We start from the raw sequence: 14,342 nt of genomic DNA on the forward strand, positions 1-14,342 counted from the left end.
TACTGTGTACAACAAATGAGTACAAGACAAACAAACAAAAAACAACAGGAAATGATGGCCCATCCAAAGGTAGAGGACAAAAATACAGAAAACACCAATGAAGATGAGGAGGTAGACATACCAAAGAAAGCCTTTAAACAGATGTTTTTAAAACTGCTCAAAGAGATGAAAGAGACAGAACTAAAGGATTTCAGGAAAACAGTGAATGAACAATATGAAAGTCTAAGTAAAAAGACAACATTTTTAAAAAAGGAACCAAACAGAACAACCAGAGTTAAAGATCAAAGTACTTGAAATAAAAAATGCCCAGGAGAGCTTCAAGAACAGACTGGAGCTGGCAGAAGAAAGAATCAGTGAACTTGAAGACAAGGCAGTTTCAAGTGAGTCAGGCTGAGGAGTAGATAGTAAAAATAAATATTAAAAGCTGAAACAGATTAAGACAGCTATGGGGCACCATCAAGTGCACCCATGTAAGTGTTATGGAAGTCCCAGAAGGAGAAGGAAGAGAGAAAGTGGCAGAAGGAACAGTCAAACAAATAATGACAGAGAACTTCCTACACTTAGCAAAAGATGTGAATATGCACATCCAAGAAGCTCAGAGAATGCCAAACAAGACAAACGTGAAGAAAAACACACGATTATATACGTATTATATAATCAAATGCAAAAGACAAGGAGAGAGTTCTGAAAGCTAAGAGAAAAGCAACATGTTATGTATAAGGGAGTCCCAATTAGCTAGTGCTGATTTCTCATCAGAAACCATAGTGGCAAGAAGCAGTGGGTTGAAATACTTGAAGTGCTAAAGGAAAACAACTCCAGTCACGAATTTTATATATGGTGAGATTTTCAAAACTGAGGAAGAGATCCAGACATTCTCAGATAAACAAAAGGTGAGGGAGCCCATCACGATTAGACCTGCCCTATAAGCAATGCTAAAGGGAGTTCTTCAGAATGAATCGAAGGGACCCTAGACATGATTCAAAGCAGCATAAAGAAAAAAAGACCAGCAGTAAAGGTAACCATTTGGGTAATTAAAAATGCCTTTTATATTGCATTGCATTATTTGGTATGTAACTCCACGTCTTACTTCCTACTGGTGCTATAATATAAATACATAAAACATAATGATAAATCTAGGCTTCTGGACACAATATACAAAGATATAAGTGGTAACAAGTACAAAAAATCGTGGGGTACAGAGGGATATAGGAAAAATATGGTGCATGTTATTGAAGTTAAAAAAGTAAATACAATTGTTATATTTTTAGGATGTTAAATTTTTTTCTTTTTTTGGCATGGGCAGGCTCTGGGAATCGAACCTGGATCTCTGGCATGGCAGGCAAGAACTCTGCACTGAGCCACCGTTGCCCAGCCAGGATGTTAAATTTTTAGCCCATGGTAACCACAAGGAAAACAGATGAAAAATGCACCCAGATAGAAATGAGAAGGCCCTCAAAATGGTATAACACAAGAAAGCAAATAAATGTAAAAATCGGCTTTAATGGAAGTGACAGACAGAAAAGATATAAGACTTACAAAAGACTAACCAGCAAAATCGCAGAAGGACCTGTGTTATCAGTAGGAACCTCAAATGTAAATAGATTAAAAAGAATAAGTATCTGGGAACAAACTTAACCAGGGATATAAAGGACCTATACAGAGAAAACCACAAAAAATTGCTAAAATAAATCAAAGAAGATCTAAATAGGTGGAAAGGCATTTCTGCTCATGGATAGAAAGGTTAATTGTAGCTAAGGTATCAATTCTGCCCAAACTGATCTAAAGATTCAACATAATACCAATCAAAACTCCAACAATCTACTTTGAAGACTTTGAAAAGCTAGCTGCCAAATTCATTTGGAAGGGAAAGAGACCTTAAATAGCTAAAAATATCCTATAAAAGAAAAGTGTAGTGGGAGGACTAACACTTCCTGATTTTAAATCTTATTATAAAGGCATAGTGATCAAAACAGCCTGATACTGGCACAAAGAAGTACTGACCAAAGGAATCAAATTGAGGGTGTAGAGATAGACCACCAAATCTATGGTCAACTGATCTTCAAACAAGGCCCCCAAATCTAGTAAACTGGTACAGTAATAGTATTTTCAATAAATGGGCATGGGAGACCTGCATATCAACAGCCAAAAGAATGAAGAGGACTCACCTTACACCCTATACAAAAATTAAATCAAAGTGGTTAAAAAACCTAAATATCAGAGCCAGTGCCATAAAAATCCTAGAAGAAAACATAGGAAAACATCTTCAAGACCTAATAATACGAGGTAGCTTCCTAAACTTTACACTCAAAACACAAGCAACAAAAATAAGATAAATGGGAACCCCTCAAAATCAAATGTTTCTGTGCCTCAAAGTACTCTGTTAAAAAGATGAAGAGGAAGCCAACTCAATAGGAGAAAATATTTGGAAATCACATATTGGATAAAGGTTTGAGATCCTGTATAGAGAAAAAAATATACAACTTAACACCAAAGAACAAGCCACCCAATTATAAAATGGGCTAAAGATACGAAAAGACATTTTCCAAAGAGCACATACAGACAGCTAAAAAGCACATGAAAAGATGTTCATTTTCATTAGCTATAGGGGAAAAGCAGATCAAGACTACAATGAGATATTACCTCATACCTACTAGAATGGCTGCTATTAAACAAATAGGAAACAACAAATGCTGGAGTGGATGAGAAGAAACTAGATTACTTATGAACTGTTGTTAGAAATGTATAATGATACAGCTGCTATGGAAGACAGGTTGGTATTTCCTCAGAAAACTAAATATCAAGTTGTCCTATGACCCAGCAATATTACTTGGCATCATTCAGTTGTCAAAAGATGGAAACAATCCAAGTGCCCATCAACAGACAAGTGGATGAACAAAATGTGGTATATATATGTATGATGGAATATTATGTAGCAGCAAGATGAAATGAGGTCCTGAAGCACATGACAATATGGACGAACCTTGAGGTAGATCAGAAAACTGGTGTGCCGGTTTGAATCTATTGTGTACCCCAGAAAGCCAAGTTCTTTAATCCTCATTCAATATTGCTGGGTGGGAGCTTCTTGATTATTTCCATGGAGATATGACCCACTCAATTGTGGGTAATAACTTTTGATTAGATGGTTTCCATAGAGATGTGTCACCACCCATTCAAGGTAGGGTTGCTTACTGGAGCCCTTTAAGAGGGAACCATCTTGGAATAAGCTTTAGAGCTTGTGCAGTTTGAGACCTTTGGAGATGAAGAAAGAAAATGCCCTGGGAAAGCTTCATGAAACAAGAAGCCAGGAGAGAAAGCTAGCAGACTTCACCATGTGCCCTTCAGCTGAGAGAGAAACCCTGAAATTCATCACCCTTTCTTGAGCAAAGGTGACCTCTTGTTGGTGCCTTAATTTGTATTACTGAGGCTTTGTAATAAGTTTTAAGATTGGGAAACGTGAGCATTCCAACTTTGTTCATCTTTTTCAAGACGACTTCACTATTTCAGCTGAGAGAGAAACCCTGAATTTCATCAGCCTTTCTTGAGTGAAGGTAACTTCTTATTGGTGCCTTAATTTGGACATTTTCACAGCCTTAGAACTATAAATTTGCAACTTAATAATTTCCCCTTTTTAAAAGTCGTCCTGTTTCTGGTATATCACATTCTGGCAGCTTTCAAATTACAACAAGGGTTAAGGAGGATGCTGTATTTTAGAATTTCATATACTGTATAAGACCAAAGGAAGAGAGGTTTATTTTGTCCAAAACCTAAATTTTCTTTAGCACATAATCTAACTAAACCTGTCTGGATGAGTCATTTAAACAACCCAAACACATGGAGTCCAGAATGGGAATGAGGGCTTGCAATTCTGCATAGCTTAAGGTAATACCTGGATATATATCAGAGTATGTTGGGTAGTTAATTAAAAAGTACTGGCAAAGTCTCTTGAGGGACTATACTATAACAATGAACTATGAGAAAAAAGAAATCAAGAAAAAATTCTATTCATAGTAGCAACTAAAAAATATTAAGTACCAAAGAATAAATCTAATCAGGGATATAGAGGACTTATACAAGAAACTACAAAACACTGCTAAAAGAAATCAAAGAAGACCTAAATAAATGGAAGGACATTTTATGTTCATGGAGTAGAAGATTAAAAGTTAAGATGCCAATACTACCCAAAGCAATTTATAGTTTCAATGCAATCCAAATAAAAATTCCAAGAACCTTCTTTGCACAAATGGAAAAGCCAACCATCAAATTTATATGAAAGAGTTAGGGGCCCCGAATAGCTAAAGTCATCTTGAAAAAGAAAAACGAAGTTAGAACACCTACTGATCCTAAGTCTTATTACAAAAACACTATAATCAAAACATCATGGTACTAGCACAAGGATAGACATATAGACCAATGGAATACAATTGAGAGCTCAGAACTCAGTCTTCACCTTTATGGCCAACTGATTTCTGACAAGGAGACAAAGACCCACTCAATTGGGAATGAATAGTGTCTTCCACAAATGGTGCTGAGAAAACTGGAACTCCATTTGCAAAAGGTTGAAGGTTGGACTCCCTACCTCACACTATATACAAAAATCAACTCAAATGGCTCAAGGATTTAAATATAAGAGCCAAAACTATAAAATTCCTAAAACATATGGAAGTTTTTAGGCAATGGTTTCTAAAAATTTACAGCTGAAGCACAAACAACAATAGAAAAAAAATAGATAAATGGTACCTCATCAAAATAAAAAATTGTTGTGCCTTTATTATGAAGGTAGAACAATCACCTAGACAATGGTAGAAAATGTTTGGAAATAACATACCCAATAAAGGTTTAATATCCAGAATACAAAAAGAAATCCTTCAACTCAACAACAAAAAGACAACCCAATTAAAGAGTAGGCAAAGACCCGAACAGACATTTCTCCAAAGAAGATATACAAATTGCCAAAAAAGCCCATGAAAAGATGCTCAATATTATTAGCTAATCAGGGAAATTAAAATCAAAACCACAATGAGACACCACTTCATACCCAATAGAATGGCTGCTTTTAAAAATTACAAGTATTGGAGAGGATGCAGAGAAACAGGAACAACCATTCATTACTGGTGGGAATGTAAAATGGTGCAGCCTCTGTGGAAAACAGTTTGGCAGGTCCTGAGAAATATAAAATTACTACTTCTATACCTAGCATGTAGGTGCACAACACAAACAATGAACCCTAAGTTAAACTATGGACTACAGTTAATAGTACAATTATGAAAATGTACTTACGTCAATTATAACAAATGTGCTATACCAATGCCAGGAGTTAATAATATAGTGGCATATGGAATCCTGTATTTTATACATGTAGATCTGTAACTTACAACTTCTCTAATAAGAACGTTTTTAATAATAAAACAAAACTACTATCCACATGTTCTAGTACATGGAGTAAAATAATATGCAAATGTCAAAATATGCTGAAGATTAAAAAAGATAAAGTATTAAAAAATTGTATGCTTTATGCAATAAAAAAATGTAGGTAATTAATACATGGTTTTGGAATATAAAACTTACACAAAAAGCTTCCAAGAGAAACCAATCTGAATACACAAAGTTGAATGTTGCTCTATCTCAAAAACAGCAGAAGTTATGAAAGTCAGCAGTACCCTATACAGGAACTGTTAAAAAGCTTAAAAAGTCATCAGACTTTGAGTAGAGAAATGAATGAAGCTGATCTGGATAGGACTAAGGTAAATCAGAACACTGGGTACAGGATGATATTGTCCATATTTTAAAACTTCAACCTCTGTGTGAGAACAAAGGGAGGGATGTGTATTTGGCGCAAAATTTATATTTTGGGTAGTGCATTTCCTAATTTAACTTGTATGGTCAATTTAGTTGAACACCATAAGTATATGGAATCTTGAATACGGCATGAGATTTTGTTGGTTTGTCTAGTTTAGTATGACGCCCTGATATATCCCAAAGTAATTTGGGAACTAAAGAAGTATTTGCAAAGTCTCCTTGGGAGACTGGGGAAAAAGAAGGAAATATTCAACTTTCCTACTTGGAGAATTTCTGATATTCTCACAAGCAGTGAGGACAATCAAATCAATAGGCAAAGCCCTTGATTCTGGGGTTCGCCTCTATGAAACTTATTCTTGCAAAGGACAGGCTAAGTCTACATAAAATTAGGCCTAAGAGTCACCCCCAAGAGAACCTCTTTTGTTGCTCATATGTGGGCTCTCTCTCTCTCAGCCAACTTGGCAGGTGAATTCACTGCCCTCCCCCTTACATGGTTCATGACTCCCAGGGGTGTAAATTTCCCTGGCAAAGTGGGAGACAACTCCCCAGATGAACTGGGACCTAGCATCAAGGAATTGAAAAAGCCTTCTTTACCAAAAGAGGAAAGAGAGAAATGAGACAAAATAAACTTCAGTGGCTGAGTGATTTCAAATGGAGTCAAGAGGTTATCCTGGAGGTTATTCTTACGCCTTATATAGATATCCCTTTTTAGTTTATAGTATTTGGAGCAGCTAGAGGGAAACACTTGAAACTGTTGACCTATGTTCCTGTAGCCTTGATTCTTGAAGACAAGTGTATAAAGATATAACTTTCAAGGTGACTGTGTGATTGTGAAAACCTTGGGCCTAAAGCTTCTTTTATCCAGGGTATGGACAGATAAGTAAAAGAAATATGGGTAAGAAATACATATATAATGGGGGGACAAAGGGTAAAATAAATTGGGTAGATGGAAATATTAGTGGTCAATGAGAAGGAAGGATAAGGGTTATGGTATATATGAGTTTTTTCTTTTTTCTTTTTATTTCTTTTTCTGGAGTGATGCACATGTTCTAAAAAATGATCATGGTGATAAATACACAACTATGTGATGATACTGTCAGCCACTGATCATACTCAATGTATGGAATGTATGTATATGAAGATTTATCAATAAAAATGTTAGAAAAAAAGACGCAAAACTTAAAACTTAAAAAAGTCAAATAAATAACGAAAACAAAACTCATTTAGAGAAAATGGGCAAAGAAAAAAGATAAAGCATAGAAAAATAGAATTTATTAAAAACCAAATAAAAAATGCTTCTGACCCAACAACAGTAAATTTTTAGGGAAGCAAGTTAAAGTAATGAGTTCATTTATTAAATGGCTCTAAAAACTTCAGGTAGAGCTCAAACTCCTTAATTTTTCCTATTCAAACACACAGCCTACTTTTGCCATTTTCTTCAGAACCACTTCACTAGACTAAAAACCACAGGCAGTTTCCTAAAGGCACCACATTCTCAAAGACCTTGCTAGATTTTTTTCTCTCTGCTTGTAATGCTGTTCTACTGATTTTATGGCTCTTACTCATCCTACTAGCCTTAACTCAAAGATCGCTTTTCAGAGAAGCTCTTGCTTTCTCTCATTCATCTACATCTGTCTGCCCCTACCAGAGAATAGTGTATACAGGCCTCTGTAACACAATAGGGGATAAGGTGTGAGGAAACTAGTGACAAAAAAAAAAAAAGAAGAAAAAGAAACAAATGCTATTTAAACTCATGTCAAAATATAAAACACTAAGGAAAAAGTTTAACAAAAAATATATAAGATCCTGACACTGAAAACTACAAAATATTAAGAGAAAGTAAAGAAGGTAAAAATAAATACAGATATACCATTGCTTGGAAGAATACCATTGCTAAGATATTAATTCTGTCCAAATTGATCTATAGATTCAATGCCATTCCAATCATAATCCCAAAGAACTTGTTTTTTGTAGAAATAGACACAAAATGGAAAAAACCTAGAATATACAAAGCAATCTTGCGAAAGAAGAATGAAGATGGAAGACTTACACTACCTAATATAAAGACTTACCATAAAGTTTCAGTAATCAAAAGGTGTGAAAGTGGCATAAGACTCAACAAATAAATCAATAAAACATAATGGAGAGCCCAGAAATAGACCTACCTTTATATGGTCATTTAATTTTTGATAAAGGTGTCAAAACCATCAAAATGATGCTGGAGCAACCAGTATCAAAATGGAGAGTAGGGGGCAGGTGGTAGGAGAGCCTCAAACCCTAACTTTCATTTTTTTTTCTTGCATGGGCAGGCACTAGGAATTGAACCCGGGTCTCCAGCATGGCAGGTGAGAGTTCTGCCACCGAGCCACCATCACACCACCCTTCAAACCCTAACTTTACCCATACAAAAAATAATTACTGATGGTTCGCTGGCCTAAACATAAAAACTAAAATTATAAAGCCTTTAGAAGAATAAGCAGGAGAATATTTTCACATCCTTTGTGTAGGCAAAGATTTTCATTGAAAAAAAGAAAAAAGACTATCTTGAAGGAGCTCCCACTGGACAGTTTGGGACAACTTGATCATAAAAATAAATAATGACAGTAATGGATTATAGCACACTGGAGAGATAAAAAAGTTCCATGAGTCCATGTTAATACTGCTTGAGAGAGATACTGTATGTGTGTGGGAGGGGGTTCTCCTTTACAGAAAAATATGAGATAAAAGACATAGAAGGGGAGAGCCAAGAGGAGGTGGCGCAGCTAAGTGGGACGTGGCCACCCCTGGTGCTCTGCACAATGGGACATGAGGTGCCCATCATAAACTCCAGAGAGTCATCCACAAAAACAAGCAGACAAGCAGGAGAATAAGAACCAACACTGCTATTCAAACTGCCACTGACTTCACAGTGGGGGCCACAGTGGGCAGAACAGGTGGGCTGACAAAGCAGCCCTCCAACACGAAAGTAAAGATACAGACATTTCCTGACCTATACAGGGGGCTCACTGACTACTGTCTCAAGACCTACCCCCAGGTGGGCTTGTGGGGCTTATACAAGGGAACCAGCCCTACGATGACTGCCAACATTGCCAAGAACTCCATCCTCTTCATGAGCTATGGTTTCTGCCAATAGGTCGTGAGGAAGGCGGCTGGACTGGACAAGCAGGTAAAGCTGAGTGACCTGTAGACCACCACCACCAGCTCTTTCGCCTCTTTGCCACGGTGATGCTCTGCCCCACTGAGCTCTTGAAGTGCCGCCTGCAGATCATGTATGAGATTGAGACCTTGGGAATGACCACCAAAAGCCATAATACAGTTGGATCTGTTGTGCAGCGCATCCTCACAAAGGATGGCCCTTTGGGCTTCTACCAGGGTCTCTCCAGCACTTTACTCTGAGAAATACTGGGCTATTTCTGCTTCTTCAGTGGCTATGAATTGAGCAAGTCGTTTCTTGCTTCAGGGAGATCAAAAGATGAACTACGCCTGTCCCTTTGATGTTAAGTGGTGGAGTTGGAATTTGCCTTTGGCTGGCTGTATACCCAGTAGATTGTATCAAATACAGAATTCAGGTTCTTTCCATGGCTAGAAAACAGGCAGTGTTTATCAGAACTTTTGTGAATGTCAAGAAAAATGAAGGAACAACAGCCCTATATTCTGGACTTAATTCTACTATGATTCACATGTTTCCTGCCAATGGGGCTCTGTTCTTGCCTATGAATTCACCAGGAAGTTGAAGACGAGCCAGTTTGAAGCATGCTGAAGTATCTTACTGACCCTGGCTCCAAGTACACATGTTTAGGGACTACAGTTCATCTCAGGGTTTCAGGGAGTTCAAGACCAATGTGCAATTATTTTGGTTTCATGGGAATTTTATATTTTTGTCTTCCCTTCTTCTAAATCTTAACTTTATGGAAGGACCTCTATTTTGAATTAAATTACTTCTACCCATAATTTTAATGAAATGGAAAAGTTGCTGCTTTTGTTGTCAGTGGAATATACAGGCTGAGCCAGTGGCCCTAAGTACCTTCTCTAAAAGGTCAAATATAAGTATATCAGGGCTTTTGCATAAACCCGTAGATGTAGATGCAGTTTGGTTATGCATTCAATGAAACATACAATCTGGTTCCATGTTCAACTCAGATATCACAGAAAAAAACAACACTCACCATGTTCTCTGAAGTTATGGGTTAAAAATGATTACTTAACCCATTTTTTGAAGTCTGCTTAACATGTGTACTATATTAACCAGTTAGAGTTTTAAAAAAGTTTTTAGCTATACCTGCATATTGGTGGAACTTCCATATTTTTTTTTTTTCTTTTTTTAACATTGGCAGGCACCAGGAATTGAACCCAGGTCCTCTGGCATGGCAGGTGAGCATTCTTGCCTGCTGAGCCACCATGGCCTGCCCGCTTCCATATTTCTTGAGATAAGGTTTCAGAGTAGACACCCTGGATTTTCTCAAGATGCCCCATTCATACCAGAAATAGTGCCAATTCAATTCTTAAGTGGGATCATATTCCTCACTCTGACTCTATCATTAGGTATGGCTCAGAGCATCAGGTCTTTGGGAAGCAGCATGGCCTTCACCTGTGGTAACTTCCACTCTTCCCTCTTCAAAAGAATTTATAGTTCTTAAGGAAGGTGCTGAGGGGCCGGGGATGTGATTCCATGCTTTGATGGAGACCCAGTGGCTGACATCAGCAGCTCTTAGCTTCTGGTTTCTGGCCTGGACAGGATTCCTGTTGGCCCTTCTAGGAGTTGTCAAGCCACCCTGTACCATGCACTGTTCTTGCTGCCTCTAGCAACCAGAAACCCTTCCAGGGAACAGACAGTGACAAAATCTTCAAGTAAACCCTATGTTCCATGTTTAGTTATGGAGTCACAGTTCTTACCAATACTGGGATAAACAGAACTTAGTGCTTGTGCTATGTAGTGAGTAATGTCAGAAATTTACCTTGAGGTTCATAACTCTTTGTCATGCTGAATTTTCAAAAATTGGGTACTGGAAGTCGGTGAATTTTAATGGTGACTTTAAATAGGCTGTGACTTTATAAAGTAAGGAAACACAAGGAAAACAATTTTCTTAAATTTTCCCATACGTGTGTATATATGCACTGACACAAAAACCCCACAGTTCATCTGGTCCTCACAGACTTCGGGATGGGGTATCTGTTCTTTGGCCATAAGGTGAAAGAGGGTCATACTTATCACCAGGAAAGTAAGCCTCCTCATTCCATGCTCCTCCAAAACCAGCAGCCATCTCTCTCAATAAAAAGTGTTCTTAACAGCCAGTACTGCTGAAAGCAAGCAGGCCAATGTTACTAATAGCCGTACTGCACGTGTCTAGTGCCAGCATGTCTCAGACCTCCAGCTTCCTTAAACTTTTTGCTCTCCCTTGGGTCTCTGTGGTAGCTATGGTCACAGTGACAGAAGCAAGAGGGTCAGGGAAGCAAGCTGCTGTGGACAGGTAGACATGATTTGCAGATATCCCGGAGAGGTTGCTTGACCTAGCACCTGAAGTGCTTCAGAGCTGTAAGCTTGCCTTCTATTTGCTTTCTCTCTAAAAGACAACAGCTTTCGACTTTACTTTTCTCTCCATATTCAAAAAGTCAGTACCTATTGAGTGCTGCTGCATCTGAGCCGAATGGACTAAAACAGTAGAAAACAAACGGCTCCCAGCAGAATGCTGGGGGCTCCAAGTCCACGCTGCCCCCCTCAGGCCTGCAGCCAACTTTAGTCCATCATCAACAGAACTTTGCTCCTATGCTTTAAATCTGTTAAAGATTTAAACAGGTATCCTGAAATAATTTCCGGCATGTGAGAGCGAGAAGGAGAGGGAATTGAGTTGAAAGGATTTGTTAGGAGAATTTTTTTTTCATTCAGTTTGCTTAATACATGTTTAATATTGGAGTACTATTTGTACCATTTCAGATCTGGACTTCAGACAAAAGTATGGTCACGTAAAATATTGTGAAAAAGGAATTTGGGAATTCTATCATTAAATATTTACCTAATATTGAGTGTAAAAAAAAAAGATGAAGTAATAATAGACTTAGAAAAATCAACATTTTGCAACCACCAGGGTAATAATTGATTCAGGCAAGGGTCATTAAGGGAAACTAAAAATCACTAGGTAAAAGGTTGAATATTCATAGACTTAAAGTATTATTCCTCAGATAACTTAATATCAATGGGAATAACATATCTTTACATTGGAAAAAGCCAGCAATCACTACCGAAGAAAGGAATCCAACAACATTATCAATACTGCAATAAACTGGTATGATGTGCCTTCTGATGGAAAGTAATAAGAAATATACAACATCAATTGCGAAATATCCTCGCCAAAAATGATTTATCTGAATACAATCATAAGGAAACAGACAAACACAGTATGTGGGACACTCTACAAAACAATTATCCTAGACTCTTAAGAAGTTCATGTTTTGAAAAACAAAGCAACAACAAGAAAAAGAAAGATGGACTGGGGATATTCTTTAAACTTAAAAGTGTGTGAAGAGACATACCATCAAATGCAAGGTGTAAGTTTTGATAGATATTGAGTTTAAAAAAGAAAATGCTACATGACAATTGGAGAACTGACTGCAGTTGATATATTAGATGACCTTATGGAAGTATTGTTAATTTTCTAAGGTTTATAATACTATTCTGATACGTAGGAGAAGACTCTTAATTTTAGAAGATGCATGCTTAAGTATTGAGGATTAAATGTCATGATGTACACAACTTGTGAATAGTACTGGAAAAATACACAATATACATACTCTATGCAAAAAATGCACAAAAGCAATAAATATATTTAAATATATTATGTATATAGCATATATATGTATATTTAGCAAAGAGAGTAAAACCCAATTGTCTTGGAGGTGCAAGGGTAGTTCAGTGGTAGAATTCTTGCCTGCCATACAGGAGAGCTAGGTTCGCTTCCCAATGCATATACTTTCTAAAACAACGAGCAAACAAACAAAAACGAAAATTCAACAAATGGTACTACAATAACAGGATATTCACATGGAAAAACAATGAAATGTGACCCCCGCCATATAACATATAAAAAAACAAACAAAAAAACCTAATTGTCATTGTGAAATCACTAAATTAACTTTTCTGTAAGTAAATGCTACTTATATAAAGCACAGTGAGGAAACATCATCCTTGAAGATCTCTTATATCATTCTATAAAATACAGCACACATGGATTTTGTAATTATAGCTTTGTATAATAATTTCTCTATATATGGCAGTTTGAGAAACACAGATAGACTAAAATTAAAACTAAATATAGGGTGGGCCACGGTGGCTCAGTAGGCAGAGTTCTCGCCCGCCATGCTAGAGACCCGGGTTCAATTCCTGGGGCCTGCCCATGCAAAAAAAAAAAAAAATCAAAAAACAAAAAACACCTAAATATAAATTTGGGTCTTCCAAATCGTTCAGCCCCTAAAATAACTATCAGATTACCCAGATGTGATTAGGGATGGAATGAAGATGTCCAAAGTCCCTGTGACTGCTAATAGGAATGTTTTTGTTTGAATTTTGAGCCAGGTACTATAACAGTCTTTTTTTGTTGTTATTATAAGGCTTAAATGAAATAGTGAAGTCACATCATGGAAGGGATCGGGATCCACTCAGGTCTTTGGTTAATATGTGCATAAGATATCACACTACTGTAGTAACTTCCAGGAAGATGGCTGAATAGATGGCTGAATTCGATGGTCAAGTTCAGCCCTGATCCATGGAAAAATCAGAGAAGGGACGAGAGGGCAACTGAGACGGGGATTCAAGAGTGCTACTGACCTGGGAGAGCCTTCTGTACCACATATGCCCTGGTCACAGAGGCCGAGGAACTGAGAAGCAGAAAGCTGGAGCCTGGTATAGAGGAGCAGAGCCTGTGGGAGTACACGGGCAGGAGCGAGGGACTAAGCAGTAAGCCAGGCCATGTTTATTGAATGTGCTGCCTTCACCAGCGCAGCCCCATGACCAGCAATGCAACCCACACCCCACACACTCAAGCCCTATCATCTGAGTCCATTCCATGCTCCAAGTAGCTCCACTTCACAAGCCCCCAGCACCAGTACTCGCCCCACAGCCCTACCCCAAGGGCAGCCCAACCCACAGGTCCTGCACCTCTCCCGAGCACTACCTTCTGCTCCCTGCAGGCTGTTGCCTGTACATAAAAGCTATAGGTGCTACCCCCACCCCCAGCCTACAGTGTCATATAGCCTCACCCCACACTACCCCTGCCACCCCCAGCTCTGCACAACAGTTTACGGCACTCCTAGACCCATGCAGAAGCACGGGCCCCCAATCATGTTCTACACAGGCGCACAGGCCCCCACTCGTGTCCTACAACTCTGGGAACTGCAGTTTGCGGTCACTGCTAGACCGGCGCTTGTGCATGGGCCCCCAATCATGTCATTTAGCTCTGAGAACATCAGTTTACGGGAGTCCTAGAACCAAACCGTGCATGCATATGCCCTCAGTCATACTTTCCAGCACTGAGAAAGTGCTGATCTGTGCAACC

At 38.2% G+C, this 14,342-nt stretch overlaps 1 protein-coding gene and 1 pseudogene across 3 annotated transcripts in view; one reads left to right on the forward strand and one right to left on the reverse strand.

The window, feature by feature from the left end:
- The window catches only part of STARD3NL (STARD3 N-terminal like), a 69,471-nt gene that overhangs the window by 34,427 nt on the left and 20,702 nt on the right, over positions 1-14,342 (reverse strand). The window lies entirely within an intron of this gene.
- Positions 7,937-9,556, forward strand: LOC143680977 (mitochondrial ornithine transporter 1 pseudogene; annotated as a pseudogene).

This window comes from Tamandua tetradactyla, chromosome 1 (assembly GCF_023851605.1).
Source record: "Tamandua tetradactyla isolate mTamTet1 chromosome 1, mTamTet1.pri, whole genome shotgun sequence".
In the NCBI taxonomy this organism is placed as follows: domain Eukaryota; kingdom Metazoa; phylum Chordata; class Mammalia; order Pilosa; family Myrmecophagidae; genus Tamandua; species Tamandua tetradactyla.